Source organism: Gorilla gorilla, chromosome 1 (genome assembly GCF_029281585.2).
Source record: "Gorilla gorilla gorilla isolate KB3781 chromosome 1, NHGRI_mGorGor1-v2.1_pri, whole genome shotgun sequence".
Lineage (NCBI taxonomy): Eukaryota > Metazoa > Chordata > Mammalia > Primates > Hominidae > Gorilla > Gorilla gorilla.
Window position 1 is genome coordinate 223,083,159 of NC_073224.2, and position 17,242 is coordinate 223,100,400.

General features: G+C 47.2%; 1 long non-coding RNA gene, 2 other non-coding genes and 1 pseudogene across 3 annotated transcripts; 1 reads left to right on the forward strand and 3 right to left on the reverse strand.

Annotated features, from left to right (window-relative positions):
* Positions 1-1,376: 1,376 nt before the first annotated feature.
* TRNAN-GUU (transfer RNA asparagine (anticodon GUU)) lies at positions 1,377-1,450 on the reverse strand. Its single transcript has one exon. It is a non-coding gene; the product is annotated as a tRNA-Asn (tRNA).
* A 34-nt stretch (positions 1,451-1,484) lies between these two features.
* LOC129533291 (uncharacterized) lies at positions 1,485-2,589 on the forward strand. The gene is made up of 2 exons (XR_008679426.2): positions 1,485-1,915; positions 2,345-2,589. It is a non-coding gene; the product is annotated as an uncharacterized lncRNA (long non-coding RNA).
* An 11,791-nt stretch (positions 2,590-14,380) lies between these two features.
* LOC115932725 (uncharacterized) lies at positions 14,381-14,524 on the reverse strand (annotated as a pseudogene).
* Positions 14,525-15,577: 1,053 nt separating this feature from the next.
* On the reverse strand, positions 15,578-15,649 carry TRNAE-UUC (transfer RNA glutamic acid (anticodon UUC)). Its single transcript has one exon. It is a non-coding gene; the product is annotated as a tRNA-Glu (tRNA).
* Positions 15,650-17,242: the final 1,593 nt, after the last annotated feature.

Sequence of the window (17,242 nt, forward strand, 5' to 3'; positions counted from 1 at the left end):
CCAAACTAATACTGATCTCACATCCCAGAGATCAGCCCACTCTCCCCACTCTGAGACTGTTACTGTGCTTAATAAATTTTGCTTTGCTTTGCTGCTTTGTGTGTGTCATGTACAGTTCTTTGCTTGGGACACCAAGAGCCTGGAAATTCATGGCACCATCTGGCAAGAATTAGGATTTTTTTCCCTAAAGGTTAACAATCCAAGCCTTTGGAGAGACTTGCTTCACTGCTGTTATCAACCAACAGCCTGATGCTTTCCCTCCCTTTTGTGGTTTTGACAAAACAAGCAAGCAGCATTCCCTCCTGATAAGAGACCACCGACCTAGGAATGATTCTGGCCAGACTACAGAGGATGTACAGTGAGGGTTTTCATGTCCATTGCCTCAGATTTTGACGTCAGAGGGCCACAAACTCCACTCTCAGATGATTGCTAACGCCACCATTTTATGAACATGAGCCCCATGGAGAGGCACGCAGCTCAAGTGCACATCTGCACATTTTTCCTCTTATAAACATTCATATTGGAATATTATTTGGTACTGCTCCCGTAAAAGATACATTTGCAGAATGGACTCACATTAGAAGCATTATACAAGCACTATAATGTAGCAATGGCACATCCAGCTCTCTACAGTATAGAAATGTCTGCAGGGTAAACATTTCCACAATGACCAAAGATATCTGTACAGGACTGGTGACTGCAGCATTCTTTGTAATCCTAAAACTATGAAACTAACGTCATCTCAAAAACATTTTTTTTTTTGAGATGGAGTCTCACTCTGATGCTTAGGCTGGAGTGTGGCGGTGTGATCTCAGCTCACTGCAGCCTCCACCTCCCAAGTTCAAACGATTCTCCTGCCTCAGCCTCCCGAGTAGCTGGGATTACAGGCGCATGCCACCATGCCTGGCTAACAAAAACATTTTGAAAAGGGTTAAATAAATCATGCATAAACTGAGGAAAAAGACTCTTTTCAAAAATGATGGAGAGAATCACTATCATGATGAATGATTCCACTGGTCTCATTATTGATAGAGCAATCAGGAAACCCAGGCACATCCTGGAGGTAATACTGGACTCCTATTACTAAAATATGAAAAAATGGAGACACGTAAATACTCGTTTAAGCGTATAATGGACTGAATTAGAATTTTATCACATCAGAAGTGGGTTCCTAGGTCTCTGTTTCAGGATTTCTTAGTGACACAGGTGTAAACCCGGCATTTCAGGAGATAGCCGGTTTAGAATCTGGTCGGGGAGGTGGGCGGCCCTTGACATGGATCAGTCATAAATTAGTGGCTTGGGACTTCGGGAAGATAAGATCTTCCCCATTTATCTAGTGATTGACATTGCGTGAATGCTTCAAAAGTTCTAGTAAGCGTCCCTGGGTGGGCTCGAACCACCAACCTTTCAGTTAACAGCCGAACGCGCTAACCGATTGCGCCACAGAGACAAGCGCTTCTGACTCTACTGGGCATATAGGAAGGGCGCACTCACTGAACTTCCTCCGTTCCGTCTATTCTCAGGGCCCACCGGGCAGGACCACCGAGCCAGGCCTTGGTAAACCAGAGAGATTAGAGCGGTGTGTCGCGCCGGTCACGTTGGACGCCTGCGCGTTAGGAGATTCTGGAGCCAGAAGAACAGCCGAATTGCCTTCGCCCGCCCTGCCGCTCGCCTGCTGCAGAAGCTTCCAGAAACTCCCTGGTGGGCGACCCAGCCCGAGCTGCCTGGGGCCCCAAGGGAAGCTGAACGCCCTGTGGGCTCCCGGGATGGTTCTTCCCGTTCTTTGCGCTGCCTTCACCCATTGAAGGAGCCTGTGCCCACCCTGCCCAGTCGCTTTCGGGGCCGCTGAGGAGCTTCCGCTGCCATCTTCGGATCCTGTGTTCCACACGGGGGCTCCACCAGGGCAGGGATGGTGGTGAGGGTCGCTCGTGGGTCCCCTCGGGGAAAGCAGGGTCTGGTACTCACCAGGGCGCGTGACTAGGACTTGTGGAATGAATTCATCGTCGCCTTTAGCTTTTAGTCCTTTGAAGAGCCCTGAGAGTGGAAATCAAGAGATTTTTTCCACGGGGAAGTTCTTTTTACAAAGCGTTGATTTCTCGGCAGCCGGCAGGGAGGGCAACTGGCAGGGCCTCTGGCGCACCTTCTGCGCGGTGGAGCCGCGGGGGCTCAGCTGGGCGGTGGTGCGGCCGTGGGGTGGTAGGTCAAGAGCTGGGAAAGGGAAAAGCAAAAGCTGGGAAAGAAGCCGGGGAGCGGTGGAACAGACATCCAGACCTCCTGAAAGGCTCATGAAGAGGCACAGTGGGATCTTCTGGAAGTGAGAATTGTTTTTGTTTGTTTATTGTAGCAGAATGGGGAAATGGAGAGAGAACCTGAAAGAGCACCAAACTCGAGGACCTATTGCTCCCCAAGAATAACATCTTCCAGAAAAACTAGACAGAAAACTAGGCGTCTGGGAACTCTGAAATCCTTGGAGGAGTAGCATCATCATGAACCTCTGTGATCCTTTTGGCAAAGGACTTGCTCCCATTGTTTGCTTGTTCAATTGTCTGTCTGTTAAATAAATAAAACCCTTTTCCTATATCTTTAAAATTACGTTGGTTTTATTATTTTATGATTACAAGTAATGCTGCAGTCATCATTCTTGTACACTCTCATTGGCCACTGGTGTATTTCTATAGGGTGGAGGCCTGGAGAGTAGTTGTTCCAGCGTAGTGTTTCCATAGCTTTTATTTCCTTCCGTTTTCTTTCCTTTGTTGCTTTATTAGCTATAACCGTTTTCTTATTTCAGAGGCTGCTTTAGGGTTTCCGGGATACATCTTTAATTTATCATAGTCTGCTTTCTAGTGTCATTACGCCTCCCTTTCTGGCCTTTATCCTAGTGTTATGTATTTCTACTTTATGCACTATAACCTTTGTGATTCATTATTATTACTTTTATTTATTACGTCCAATATTTTTTGAAAGATTTAAATTATAAGAAAACGTGTAGTACATGCTTTCTAAATGCCATTTCCAATATTCGTTTCTTTGTGTAGGTCCACATTTTTATCTGGTATCCTTTTGCTTCTGCCTGGAGGACTCAAGATTTCTTGTAGCGTGGGTTGGTGAATTCTTTTAGCTTTTGTGTTTTTCAATGTCCTTATTTCACTCACAGTTTTGAAATTTTATTTTTGCATAGAATTCTAGGTTAACTTTTTTTCTCTAGGTACTTTAAAAATGTTGCCATTTATGAAGCATTGTCATTTAAAATATCATCTTTCTTTCCTATGTTTGTAAATATGGCGTAAAGCCAGTTTCTTGTGCTGGTTATACAATTTTCAGAATGTGTACTTAAATTTAAAATATTAAATTGTACTAAAAACTAAAAATATTAATCATGAATGTCCTAGATTCATCTTAAGTTCCAACAGTGCACTTAAAATGTGCCCAACCTGAGGGTCAAACCTACCTGCTGATGTGGAATTTGTGTTTGTGAGACATTCTCAACAGCATTTGCTTTCCCCAGCCGCGTGATTTTCCTCACATCTGAATGTCTTCATTGCAAAAGGAAACGTTTTTCTTTGCAAAAATACTTTAAAATATTCTTACTTCAAGTAAGTGTATTAAAAACAAATTTCTTAGTTGCATCCCTGAAATCCATCGAAAGCCCGGGAGAGATAATCAAGTGCTTCAGGACCAAGAGCTAAACAGGGGAGGACAAAGCGGGGCTTCTTGACTAAGAGTCAAGCCAAAGTCAACTGATTTGGTCTCCAATGGAGAACGGAACTCGGTTCACCAGCAACGTGAGGACGCCGCCCAGAGGAGATGGAGTTTCTCTTCATGGTGCCTTCAGATAGGAAATCTAGGATTTTCTTTCTTTCCCTTTGATCTACTTCCAACTCTCCCTTTCTGTTTCTTCAAGACCTTTTTTGGATCCCTGGGTGCGAAGGACCTAAGGGGCGGTAACTTTCAGGTCATACTAGGTGGCCTGTCTGAAAATGGCTGGGAACCCCAGCACACTTTTTGTTCTGACCATGTCAAGCTCTTGGGGTTTGTCTTAAGAAGTCCCATTCCTTTGAGGCTTTTGTCATCTCAATTCTTGTTGCCTGGTTAGTTCTAGGAAAGCTCAGTCCCAAGAGGGCCTACCTGGTATCACGGATTCACAGGTCTGTGACTGGAAGTCCCCATAAATTTGTGGGTTGCTGGAGGCAAACCTCATCCTTACCCATCTGTGGTCTACTCCTTGCATTGAACTTTTTTCTTGCGGGGGAATCTTTGGGATTGCCTCTTCTTTGCCCTTCCCAGAAGGTTAACCTAGAAAATGACATCCTGGGCTTTCCAGAAAGGGGTTATTTGGTTGAATTGCTATTGCAATAATTACACCATTGGAAATTCTAATTGCCAATGGCCTGAAGATGGATCCCTTAAATAAGACACCTGAATTTAAAAAAAAAAAGGATTTTAGAGCTCTCTTATTTTAACAGTTCATAGGAAGATCAAATTAAAACAAACACACATAGTGGTGTCATGGCTACCCTTCAAAATTCTCTTGACAATATTACGTGTGTTGTGTAGGGAAAAAAATTCTCTTGACTAAATTAAAGAGCAAAATTTGACCCGAAACAAAGTTAAAATTCTTCATAAGCTGAAACTGCCTGCTCTGGATCCCTTCCAGGATGCACAATAAAGTCTGCTCTACCTTGCAGTTCAGTGCTTAATGTTCTGTGTTTTGCTGCCATAGCCTGGGTTCGATTTCCAGTCAGGAAACCAGTTTATTTTGGATTGATATTTGTGTGACTTTTGACTTTTTGGAATGCCCATTTATTGATCCTTTTCCCCTTCACCGGCAGCTTTTGTTCGTTTGTTTATTAATACAGAGTCTCACTCTATCACCCAGGCTGGAGTGCAGTGGTGAGATCTTGGCTTACTGCAACCTCCGCCTCCCAGGTTCAAGTGATTCTCCCACCTTGGTCTCTCAAGTAGCTGGGATTACAGTCGGCCACCACCACGCCTGGCTAATTTTTGTATTTTTAATAGAGACAGTGTTTTGCCATGTTGGCCAGGCTGCTCTTGAGCTCCTGACCTCAAGTGATCTGCCTGTCTCAGCCACCCAAAGTGTTGGGATTATAGATATGAGCCAACCCTCCTGGTTGTTGGCAGCTTTTGATTTCCTGTCCTTCCTGCTTCCAAAGTTTCTGAAGAGAAATCTGCTGATAATCTTATTAAAGATTTCTTGCATGTGACCAGTTGCTTTTCTCTTACCAATTTAAAGATTCTCTGTCTTTGACTTTTGAAAGTTTGATTATAATGTGTTTTGGTGTAGGTCTCTTTAAGTTTATCTTACTTGGAGTTTGTTATGCTACTGTGTTTGTATTCATGTCTTTCTTCAAATTTGGGAAGCTTTCAGCCATGATTTCTTCAAATATTCTCTCTTGCCCTTCTCTCCCTCTTGTTTAGAAATTCCACAATGCAAGGCTGGGAGCGGTAGCTCATGCCTGTAATCCCAGCATTTTGGGAGGCCCAGGCGGGAGGATCCCCTGAGGTCAGGAGTTTGAGACCAGCCTGACCAACATGGAGAAATGCCATCTCTACTAAAAATATAAAATTAGCCAGGCATGGTGGTGCATGCCTGCAATCCCAGCTATTCGGGAGGCTGAGGTGGGAGAATTGCTTGAAACCAGGAGGCAGAGTTTGTGGTGAGATGAGATCACGCCATTGCATTCCAATCTGGGCTGCAGAAATGAAACTCCATCCCCCCTCCCACCCCAAAACAACAACAACAGTAAAAGAAATTCCACAATGTACATGGTGGTCCACTTGATGGTCACTTAGGCTCTGTTCACTTTTCTTCGATCTTTTTTATTTCTGTTCCTCAAATTGGATGATTTCCATTGCCTTATCTTCAGGTTCACTGATTGTTTCTTCTGCCTGCTCAGCTTTCTTCAAATTTGACTTTGAATCCATCTAGTTAATTTTTTACCAAAGCAGCAACTATTTCGGAAAAGCCTCCTTCATATTGCAGCCATTGGACATGATAATATATGGGATGTGCTGCCATTTGTTGAGAATCATGTGAAAATTAAGCTTCTGCCCCATCACACTAAAGTTCCAGCCCTGAGTCCCCACGGTTTTCTCCCTAGGCTAAGATAGAAAGGAAGAACATGAAATGTGCAGAAAACATTCTCTTAAGCAAACATGTATAACTTGCCTAAATTGTAATTATTTCCTGGAACAGGATGCACCTCTAACCTCTACAGGCAGATCATAGATTCCATTGTCCAGCTGTATAATGAATTCTTCTTCTCAGAGAAGAATACCAGAGACTCTCCCGGGCTTGCCTGAATCAAATTTCTAGAGGTAAACGGTGAAAGGCCACAATATGAAGTCTCTCTCAGATGAGTCCCTTCTCTTGTCACACCCCACAGTAGAAACAAATGAGGACAGGGAGGTCAGAGCTGCTCAAAGCCTTATAACCCACAATTCTCATAGTTATTCCCAACTTAGAGAGGGCTGCTTTCTAGATGCTCCCCGTCCAGGCCTGCAGACTGCCAGGCTCCAGGAATAAGTAGCTCTGAGAAGTATACTATTTAGCTGCAAGCCACTCTCCACTATTGCAAATTGGAGAAAAGAAGGACAAACTTAAAAGGTGAAAAGATTTAAGAGAACAACATGGTGAAACCCCATCTCTACTAAAAATACAAAAATTAGCCAGGCCTGATGGCACACACCTATAGGCCCAGCTACTCGGGAGGCTGAGGCAGGAGAGTCATTTGAACCCAGGAGGTGGAGGTTGCAGTGAGCCAACATTGTGCCACTGCACACTAGACTGGGAGAAAGATCAAGACTCCATCTCAAAAAAGAAAAAAGAAAAAAAGAAAGAAAAGATTTAAGAGAACAATTATTTTAATTGAATACATTTTGTCAAGATTAAATCAACTTTCCCCTAGAGTACTGAAAGAATAAGCAATCATAATTTAGATTCTAAGTTACTGGTCTTTGAGAAAGTGTGAAAACCGAAAAGGTGCCATAAGCCAAAAAAGGAACAAAAGTCTTAATTTTCGAACTGATTAAAATAAAGTACTAAAAAATTGAAATCATCATAGTTCATCTTGGTCCTTGGCAAAATACAAATGTATTGATTCAAATTATAATATCTTAGCTACCCTATTGTGCATAGCTCTTACCACTGAGGAGAAAAACCAAACCTGGTTTCACACCATTCTCCTGCCTTAGTGTCCTGAGTAGCCGGGACTACAGGCACCCACCACCATGCCCAGCTAATTTTTTTTTTTTTTTGTATTTTTAGTAGAGATGGGGTTTCGCCGTGTTAGCCAGGATGGTCTCAATCTCCTGACCTCGTGATCCACCCGCCTCGGCCTCCCAAAGTGTGGGATTACAGGCATGAGCCACCGCGCCTGTCCTGTGATCAGTTTTTAAAAAATCTTTTACTATGTGTAATCCACCCTACCTAGAATTTAAATAAAGCCTGTAGTAGTAAGGAGTCCACTATATAGATTTCACAACCCCTGAGTGGTTCAGAATTGCAATTAGAAAATTTTCACTTTTGGCCAGGTGTGGTGACTGGTGCCTGTAATCCCAGCACTATGGGAGGATCACTTGAGGTCGGGAGTTTGAGACCAGCCTGTCCAACATGGAGGAACCCCGTCTCTACTAAAAAAAAAAAAAAAAAAAAAAAAAAATTTGCTGGGCATGGTGGTGCATGCCTGTAAGCACACCTACTTGGGAGGCTGAGGCAGGAGAATTGCTTGAACCCCAGGGGTTGGAGGTTGTGGTAAGCCAAGATTGCAGCATTGCACTCCAGCCTGGGAAACATGAGTGAAACTGTCTAAAAAAATAAATAAATAAATAAATAAATTTTTCTTTTGCTCAGCCTTTTTATCAAGCAAAATCCCAAAAGAACATTTACTATAAACATCTTTCCGTGAATCCTTATTTCTGTCCCAGCCACCATGACCCAATAATCTCTAGAGCCTGTTAGTGTTCTCCAGATTGAAGCCTTCCCTCTAACTGCTCCTAAACTCTCTGATGTAGGGGAAAAGGTTTGAGGCCTTGATTCTCATCCCAGGTTTTTCACCTACAGATCATACGGCCTTAGCCTCATGACAGCATTGTCTCCTTAGGGCCAAAGATGGAACTGTACTTGGGTGGTATCTGAGCACCCTGTTGGCTTTGACATTCTAGGGCTCTTCCCTTGGCACCACTCTCTTATTTAAAAGGAATAGGATGTGGACTTAGGAGGGTTATTTCTCTGCAAACTATCCTCTCTTTCTTACGACAAGCTATTTCTGAATGTGCACATTTGAGGCTAAGCAAATCCCTTCCTGGGAGGTTGAAAGACCCTTATTTCTCTCCAGAAGAGTATTATGGAGAGTCAATTGATGCTGAGGAGGTGGTACAGACCTAGCAAACTCATCTGCAGTGGCTTTGAGCAAGGTTTTTAGAATCATAAGCTGGGTGCGGTCCTGTGTCCTACACCACAGGCCAGCTAGTTCATTTCAGGAGACTTTTTTTTCAATCTATTATTACTATCTTCTTCTAGACTGTAGTTCACTACTGGAGATTATCCACTTAGTTGCACTCAGTTTGCACCTGGCCTGTATCACCACTCAGCTCTCACTCCAGCCTCAGGTATCAGCAAGACCTCACCAAAGATTACTGTTTAATTGTATGTGTGTGTGGTTTTGTTTGTTTCAGGTAACAACTAATGTTGGAACTATGAAAAGCTCTTCTCTACTTTTAACAAAGCTTAGTCACAAACAGTTCCCCAGTTGTTGAGAAAAACTAAAACAACAGAACAATTGAAAGTCCGAATCTGCAAGCTCATCTCTGAGAACCGAATTGTACAGCCACTCCAGATTTGTACTCCAAATGGATAGTTTGATTGTAGAAATCACATCCCTTCAGTCTGCCAATGTGATAACTCCCCAAGAGAAAGCGATGCCTACATTCATAGATAATCCCCTTTCCCCCATCCTATATATAACTGGAGTCAACAGCAGCTGGAGGAAAATGGCAAGAACTTGGAATCAAGATTAGGTTAGAATAACACTGCTGTAGACAGTTTATCAGCTCTTCAGCATATGTCCATTTTCCTTGAAGGATGAGCCTTTAGAAACCTCTGACAATAAAGTTTATTTTACATCCATTCCCTTGCCTATGATTTTTTCATACAAATCACAATTATAAAACTTTCTTGCTCCAGCTAAAAGCAGGAAACTCAATCATGAATGTGTTCACTAAATATATACCACAGAATGATAGTAACCAGTCTGAATGCATCACTTGATTCCAAAATTAAATGTTAGCCCTCAGGGGTGCAACTACATGTATCTCCAACTCTGGAAGCCACAGGCAACATATTCCTGTTTCCTTGCAGGGAAACAGATCTATAAGCAGGGCGGCAGTCTCATACCTGCATTCCTGGGAAACCCAAGGAAACAATGATAGTGACGCAGGGCAGGCAAGCCCCAAAACTGAAAGAGTTTTGTTAATGTCGTGATTGGCTATCTGTTATTTGAAGACTGAGATCTCCATGACGAATGAAGATAGGTAATGCCTAAGGCTGAGGCATGACCTCACTGGGTCACCTTAGCTGTGAAGTGAGGTCAGTTGTCACCTTGCAAACCTTTTGGTAATCCAAATCTTGGAATGATTCCTTGAAGAATTTAGACACTTCCAATACTTTTCCTGTCCTTGTGGGGAAAGCTTCTATCCACCTGTTGAAAGTGTCTATAAGTACTAGCAAATCTTGTAGTTCCCTGTAAGGTGGCATCTGGGTTAAGTCCGTCTGGCAGTCTTCACCATGGTATGTTCCTTGGTGTTGTACAGGTTTAAGCAGGGATCGGGGTATGGGGTGGCTTCCTGAGTGGTAATCCTTTTTATAGTTTGGAACAGTCTCTTCCTCAAGAATATTTAGGAAACTAATTTGAATGGAAAATCCCATCCCAAATGTGAGGAATCATGAAAATGTTTAATTATTTCCCATCTGTCAGCCTCAGGAATAGAGTTTGTTCTTTTCTAGCAACCATCCAGAGGGGTCTCCCTGGAAGCCTTTTACTCAGTCCCTTTAATTTCCTTAGGGGTTTAGTATGGTGTCACTGACATGGATGCAGTACCTGGTAGTAGTGCAGCAGCTTGAAATACCATGGTTTCCTTAGCTGTGGCCTTAGCTGCTCTTTCCACCAGGGAATTTCCTCTAACAATTAAAGTGTCTCCCTTCTGGTGTCCCCTGCAGTGAGTAATTGTTATTTCTTTGGGAGTTGGACAGCATCTAAAAGTTCCAAGATCTGAGTAAAGTTGTATGGGGCATCCCTTGGCTTTTGATAGTCCCCTTTCCTTCCCTATGGCTGCATGAGCATGGAGCACCAGGAACCCACATTTAGAGTCAGTCAACACATTGACTCTTGAGGGTTTTGGTTTTCTTCTTCTTTTTTTGAAACGGAGTCTTGCTGTGTCGCCCAGGCTGGAGTGCAGTGGCATGATCTCAGCTCACTGCAATCTCAGCTCACTGCAAACTCAGGGATTCTCATGCCCCAGCCTCCCAAGTAGCTGGAATTACAGGCGCACCCCACCACACCCGGCTAATTTTTGTATTTTTAGTAGAGACGGGGTTTCGCCATGTTGGCTAGGCCGGTCTCGAACTCCCAACCTCAGGTGATCCACCCACCTTGGCCTCCCAAAGTGCTGGGATTACAGAGGTGAGCCACCGTGCCCAGCTTGTCTTTTCATGGTTGGAAGGCCCTAATTAGAGCAGCTAATTCTGCTTTTGGAGCAGAAGTCTGAGAAGGTAAACCCTTGGCCTCAATGATTTCTTGTTGGCTAAGCTTCCTTTCTTACTCCGTCATGAATATAGCTATTTCCATCTCTAAACCACTCAACGTTTGGGTTAGACAAGAGCTTGTCTTTGAGGTTGGGCCTTCTAGAGTAGAGCTCTTCCGTGGTTTCCACACAGGAGTCAATGAGTTGGGGATCTGTTTCTTGAGACGTGAGGTGCAGCAACAGAGTAGCAGGGTTTAAAAATCAGCATACTTTCAGGGTAACATCTCGGGTGTCAAGCAGAAGGGTCTGATATTTAAGTAACTGGCCCTCTGTTAGCCATTGGTGTACTTTTGCCTCTAGGACCCTCTGTACTGTACTTCATGGGGTGGCAGGGGGTGGGGGTGGGGTGGTATGGCATCTAATTGTTGTCCCAAGGTAAACTTAGTGGTTTCTTCTAACAATAGAGTGATGGTAGCCACAGATCTCAAGCTTCCTCGTCACCCAGCTGCTACCTGGTCTAGCTGTTTAGAGAAATAAGCCACTGGTCCAAAGTAATTCCTCAGCCTTTGAGTTAGAACATCCAAAGCTGTCCCTTGTTATTCATCCACATAGAGAGTGAAAGGTTTTTCTAAGTTCGAGAGTCCTGAGGCAAGGGATGTCCCTGGCTTTTCTTTTAAGGCTAAGAATGCCTTTTGACAGGTTCCAAGCTCCGTCTCCTGGGTTCACACCATTCTCCCGCCTCAGCCTCCTGAGTAGCTGGGACTACAGGCGCCCACCACCACGGCCAGCTAATTTTTTGTATTCTTAGTAGAGACGGGGTTTCACTGTGTTAGCCAGGATGGTCTGGATTTCCTGATCCACCCACCTCGGCCTCCCAAATTGCTGGGATTACAGACGTGAGCCACCGCACCCGGCCAACAATTTTTTTTTTTTTTTTAATGGACAGAGCATCAGTGAATGATAGTGCAAGTTTAAGACACCTAATAGACAAGTTAGAGGAGTCCTCCAGGCAGAAGGAAACTGACACCAGATGAAAATCTGGATAAAAAAAAAGACACTAGAAATGACATCTACAAAGGCAAATATATAATTTTAACATCTGACTGTTTAGCCGGGCACGATGGCTCACACCTGGAATCCCAGCATTGTGGGAGGCCGAGGAAGGCGGATCACTTGAGGTCAGGAGTTCGAGACCAGCCTGGCCAATATGGTGAACCTTCCTCTCTACGAAAAATTCAAAAATTAGTCAGATATGGTGGACCAAGCCTGTAATCTCTGCTGGAGTCTGAGTCAGAAGAATGACTTGAACCCGGAAAGCAGAGGTTGCAGTGAGCCAAGACTCTGCCACTGCACTCCAGCCTGTCCGATAGAGTAAGACTCCTCTTAAAAACACCACCACCAACAACAAAAAAACAAAAACAAACAAACAAAACACATCTGACTCTTGAAACAAAAGTAATAGAGATGGATTGTAAGGTTTATAACAGGTGTAAAGTAAAATGCATGACAATAGCATAAAGTCAGGGAGAGGAGTCAGGTGAAGAGGTATGATGCCACTTGAAGGCAGACTGTGATGGATTAATTTTTGTGGAAAGCAAGGCAGAATTTTTGAAGTTTGTTTCTTCAAATACTTTGTTTCCCATACATACAAGCTAGTTTGTGCTGCAGAGATCTTATTTCCTAGGAGGCTTGGAGGGGGACCTTCTGCTGTCTGTCCTCATGGGATGCACAAGACACAAGGAAACAGTCTTTCACTTTTAAATACAGTGATAGGTCTGAGGAGATAGATACAACTGCAATTTGTTTTTTTTTAAATGAGATGGGATTCTCACTGGTCTTGAATTTCTGAGCTCAGTGCAGGCTTCCCCTACGTCGGCCTATGAAAGTGTTGGGATTAATAGGCGTGAGGTACTGCACCCGGCCACAACCACCAACATTTAAAATCACGTCCCTGGGTGGTCCCGAACCACCAACTTTCCGATTAACAGCCAAACACGCTAACCGACTGCGCCACAGAGACAACCTCGATTGCTTACTTTCATCTCTATATACATTAAGCAATCACAAAATCCTAGGGCTTGCCATTCACTTTCTGCGGGACAACTGTGCAGACTACAAAGCTTCGGAAAACTGGAGAGGCTGAGTCGACTAATCGTCTTGCTGCACGTTAGAAACGCGTGCATTGCGTGGCTCTGAAGCCAGAAGTGCGGCCGAATGGCCTTCACCCTGCGTTCACCCTCGCCTGCTTCAGAAGCCAGTGCCTCTGGAAATGCCTGGATCTGCGACCCCAGCCTGAGCCAAGTGGGGCCCAAGGGAAGCTGAACTCCCCGACGGCTCTCACGGTAGCTCTTTCTGTTCTTTTGCGCCGCCTTCAGGCAATCATCTGCTCCGCTTGCTCTCCCTTCACTCAACTCGGCTTCAGTAGATGGGTTCGGTGGGGCGGGAGCGGGAAAGAGGCAGGGGAGTCAAAAGGGAAAACGTGAAAAGGAGGAGGGAGAAGCAGGGGAGACCAGGACTAGACAATGGGACAGCCCAGGATGCCCGTGCAGAGGGCACCGGCTGGAAGCAGAGAAGATGGGACATGTATCAGAATGGAGAGGGGGAAATGGGGAGAAGATGTGAGAGAAAATCACAAGAACCTGTAGCTGCCCAAGAATCAAGAAGTAAAAATCGCATAATGTTTTTACATTAAAAAAAATCGGGGGACCAGGTGCGTTGGCTCTCGCCTGTAATCCCAGCACTTTGGGAGGCCGAGGTGGGTGGATCACTCACTTGAAGTCAGGAGTTCGAGACCAGCCGGGCCAACATGGTGAAAGCCCGTCTCTACTACAAATACAAAAATTAGCTGGTCGTGGTGGCGCACGCTTGTAGTCTCAGCTACTTAGGAGGCTGAGGCAGGAGAATCGCTTGAACCTAAGAGGCGGAGGTAGCAGTGAGCCGAGATCGTGCCGCTGCCCTCCAGCCTGGGCGACAAAGCGAAATTCTGTCTCTCAAAAAAATATATAAATAAATAATAGAGGGATGGGGAAGCAAAACGATGGGCAGTAGGTGTGGGGCGCCTTGGGATTCTCTAGTGGTTAGCAGTCTGCGTTGTGTCTGCAGCAACCTCTGTTCTAATCCGAATCCTGGTACAGTCAGACTCTATCTTGGACCCACAGTGGCGAAGCCACGTGTCTTTTGGTTTGCTTTTGATTCCTGCAGCAGCTGCGGCCTTTATCTGCAGCCAGAAAGCCGGAAAGCAGGGTTTACCGCTGGCCCCACAGCGACATACTGTCTGGGGAAAAGAGGGAAACCCAAGAGTACACAAACAACGGCCCAAAGAGCAACCTTCCAAATACTCTATGCCTCACCGTTTAGCAGAAAATATCAAACAACTCTCAACCTAGCTGGTCTGTACCTTCCACGAATGAAATAATGTATTTATTGCAGTCTTTCTGGTTGAGATATTTCAAATATTTGGTGGCGCTTTTAATGAGAGAGAGAGACACTCTCGAGTGTGGAAGGAAAAATGAGGGGATGTGAAGATGAGGCGACTTTAGGACAGAAAAAAAAGAGACAAGCCATGTAAACGTTTTCGGGTGGGCGTGAGGCGATGTCAGTCTTGAACCCCGTTATGTCAGGTAAAGAGCGCAGCCTCTTCTAGCACAAACACCGTTTCCCACATGGAGGAAATCACAGGGATCAGCAACTCTAGAGTGCGATGAAGAAGCTTCACTCTGGGAGAACCGCCTTCGTGACCACGGTCTCTCCCCTGCCAGGTAAGTGGAAATGAGCACATGGCCTGCAGGGACAGCACAGCCTCCTGGCCCTGGCCGGTCGCTCAGGGTCACCACCCTCCCCACTGCCGCCCCTCGCCAGTCTTCCAAACCACTCTCCACCAAAGATTCCACCGACAGTCACCCCACAAGACAACCCAGGCCGCCTCTCAGCAGCGGCTCCCGCCCCTCAGCCACCGCGCCCTCTCACCCCCCGGGGTTCTGCCCGCCGCCTCTGCGGAGTCTGCGCCCTTCACCTCCCTGGCTCCCGCTCTCCCCTGAGCTTACAGTGGACTCGGGGTTCTTCCGAACCCCTCTTGGGAGTACTGAATGGAAAAGGCGGAGCGTGCGCAAGTGCTTGGTAGAGTGTAGACATCGTGGGATTTGACTGTGGGACCATCGCTTCGACGTCCTGGTGCTGATTTTTCCACCTGCCTTCTGCTTAGGGCAGCGGCAGCTGTTTTCCATCTGTGCCTACTCCACCTGCTGTCCTTGTTGGGTCAGCGAACATCGCTTCCGTGTACCGCTCAATCAGCAAACGGGACCACCCTGGAGGGCCTCACCCGCCGCTTACCCCCCTAACAAATTCGCGGGCATCGCCTCCGGTCGCCTCTTCCGAAGGCCTAACGAGTGCGTTCGCCGGCAACGGAGGTGAGGCAGCTCCGCTGACTGGCTGGTGCCCGTGTCCGGGGCTGCCACAAACGCCACGACTTGGCTTGGCCTCTCTCTTAGTTATTCGCAGCTCAGCCCGATGGGCGTCTCCGGGGTGGCGACGGGAAAGAGTGTGGGCTTATTGGGTGCAGCTCCATGGGGGCTGGAATCTCTGACCAGCTGTGTACACCGGAGCGAGACGCTCAGTCGCTCTCTAAAGCTGCTTCCGCGGATGACGGACACGGAGAGAAATAGGAGCGGTGGGTCGTGAGAGGTGGTCCACCAGCACTTGCCCTCCTTCGCCCGGCTTTGCCCCTCGCTGCGGAGACTGTTCTGCTTCTGGCCCTTGGAGCAGGCCGGCTGACAGCGTAGTGAAGGAAGATTCCTGCGGGAGAGCGGCCAGTGTAAAACAATTCCCTGACCGGGAATCGAACCCGGGCCGCGGCGGTGAAAGCGCCGAATCCTAGCCACTAGACCACCAGGGACACACAGGAGGGAGCTTTCTCTCCCTTCTTCCGTCAGAAGCGACAGCTTCCCTGAGCTCTGGGAGGACTTGGGCCTTGTGAGGGTCGCTCTTTGCTCCTGGAGTCTCTCACAAGGCCATTCCCTCCCTGCTTTCTTCAAAAAAAGAGCCTGCAGGCGACACACCGAGGGCTCCGCGAGGGACACCAAGGCCACGAGTCCCGAGTCCTGGAGCGAGTTGCAGCGACCCGGCCGCAGCTCACCACTGGACTAGAGATGCGCCTTTGCGAGGTGGCAGCAAGTGACCAGTCGGTCGTTGGTCGCCAGGTCTGGAGCCGCGCACCAGGTTGCCAGGAGGAGGCGGGAGCGCGGAGGCGCCCGGGGTGAGACGGGGTCACCCTCTGTATCATAAAGGATCCAGACGCCAGCACCCTCAACGTCATAAGGAATCCGACGGATGCGGAAACCGAGACGGGCTGGATGGGAAACTCTTTCCAGGAAGGGGGCCCTCAGCTGGACTCCGACCCTCCCCTGCAACCTGTGACACCTACCACTTTCCCATCTTAGGCGATGGCAACGCCACCCTTCCGTTTGCTCCGGGCAAAACTTCGAGACTTCCCTCTGACGCTGGAGTTTTTTCCTCAGATCCAAGAGCCAACTGGTCATCAATTTGTGATTTCCCATCGGCTAAGTGCGTGGGCATTGAGCTACACGCGAGTCTCTCCACCTCTGCGGAATGGCTACTTCGGGGTAGGGAAGGGGCCCTCCAGTGGATTGTAAGGTGTTTAGCAGCAGCCCTCGCTGCCGCTGACTAGGTAGATGCCAGGGGGTTAGCATTCTCCCTCCCCGCTTCCCCCATTCGTGACCTACTGTCCCAGCGGAGATGGGAGAGGCGTGTAAGGGCGAAGTTGCCCCCTCTTGAGAACCACTGATGCGCGTTGTCCTGCTCTGAGCTTGTGCAGAGGACTCTCCAGATGAAGGCTCAGGGGTCGATCCAGCTTCAGACCCCCTCGCTCCCCCGCACAGTCAGACCTTAGGATTGGAGATTTTTAACATCTCTACGTCACGAGATTCGAAACCTTTAGGTCTTTTCTTCCGTTCTGTCCTCCAAATCGGCCTCTTCCGAGCCTGTTGACCAGGGCCAGCGAGGCAGAGGGCCGGGTTCGCTCAACGAGGCTCCTCTTGGCCCTCCTGGAGCTTCAGGCCTCTTTCGGTTGCAGAGAAGCTTTATGGGCCACTTCCTTCGGCATCCCCGGGGGCAGGTGCGCGTTGCCCCTGGAAGAAGAGGGTTTGACCGCGGATCTCGACCCCCGGCGCCCAACTTCCACCTCGGTGCGTGCGCTCTTCCAGGCTCCTGCTGGTCCCACTCACCGGGAGTTAGGCGTCGGGTCAGCCTGAGATCCCGAGACGCCCAGGCCCGGAAGGACACGTAGGGGAAACCAGCTGCTCACTTTGGTCTTGTCCGCAACGGACCCCTTTCTGCCGGGAAAGAAAGGCGGCGAGTCCTGTCCTGTTGGGGAGGTGGAAGAGAGATCAAAGGGAAGACAAGAAAAATCCTGGGAGGTTTCCGGATCTAAAGTTACCATGAAGTCGACCTAACCTCCTCTGGAGGTCCT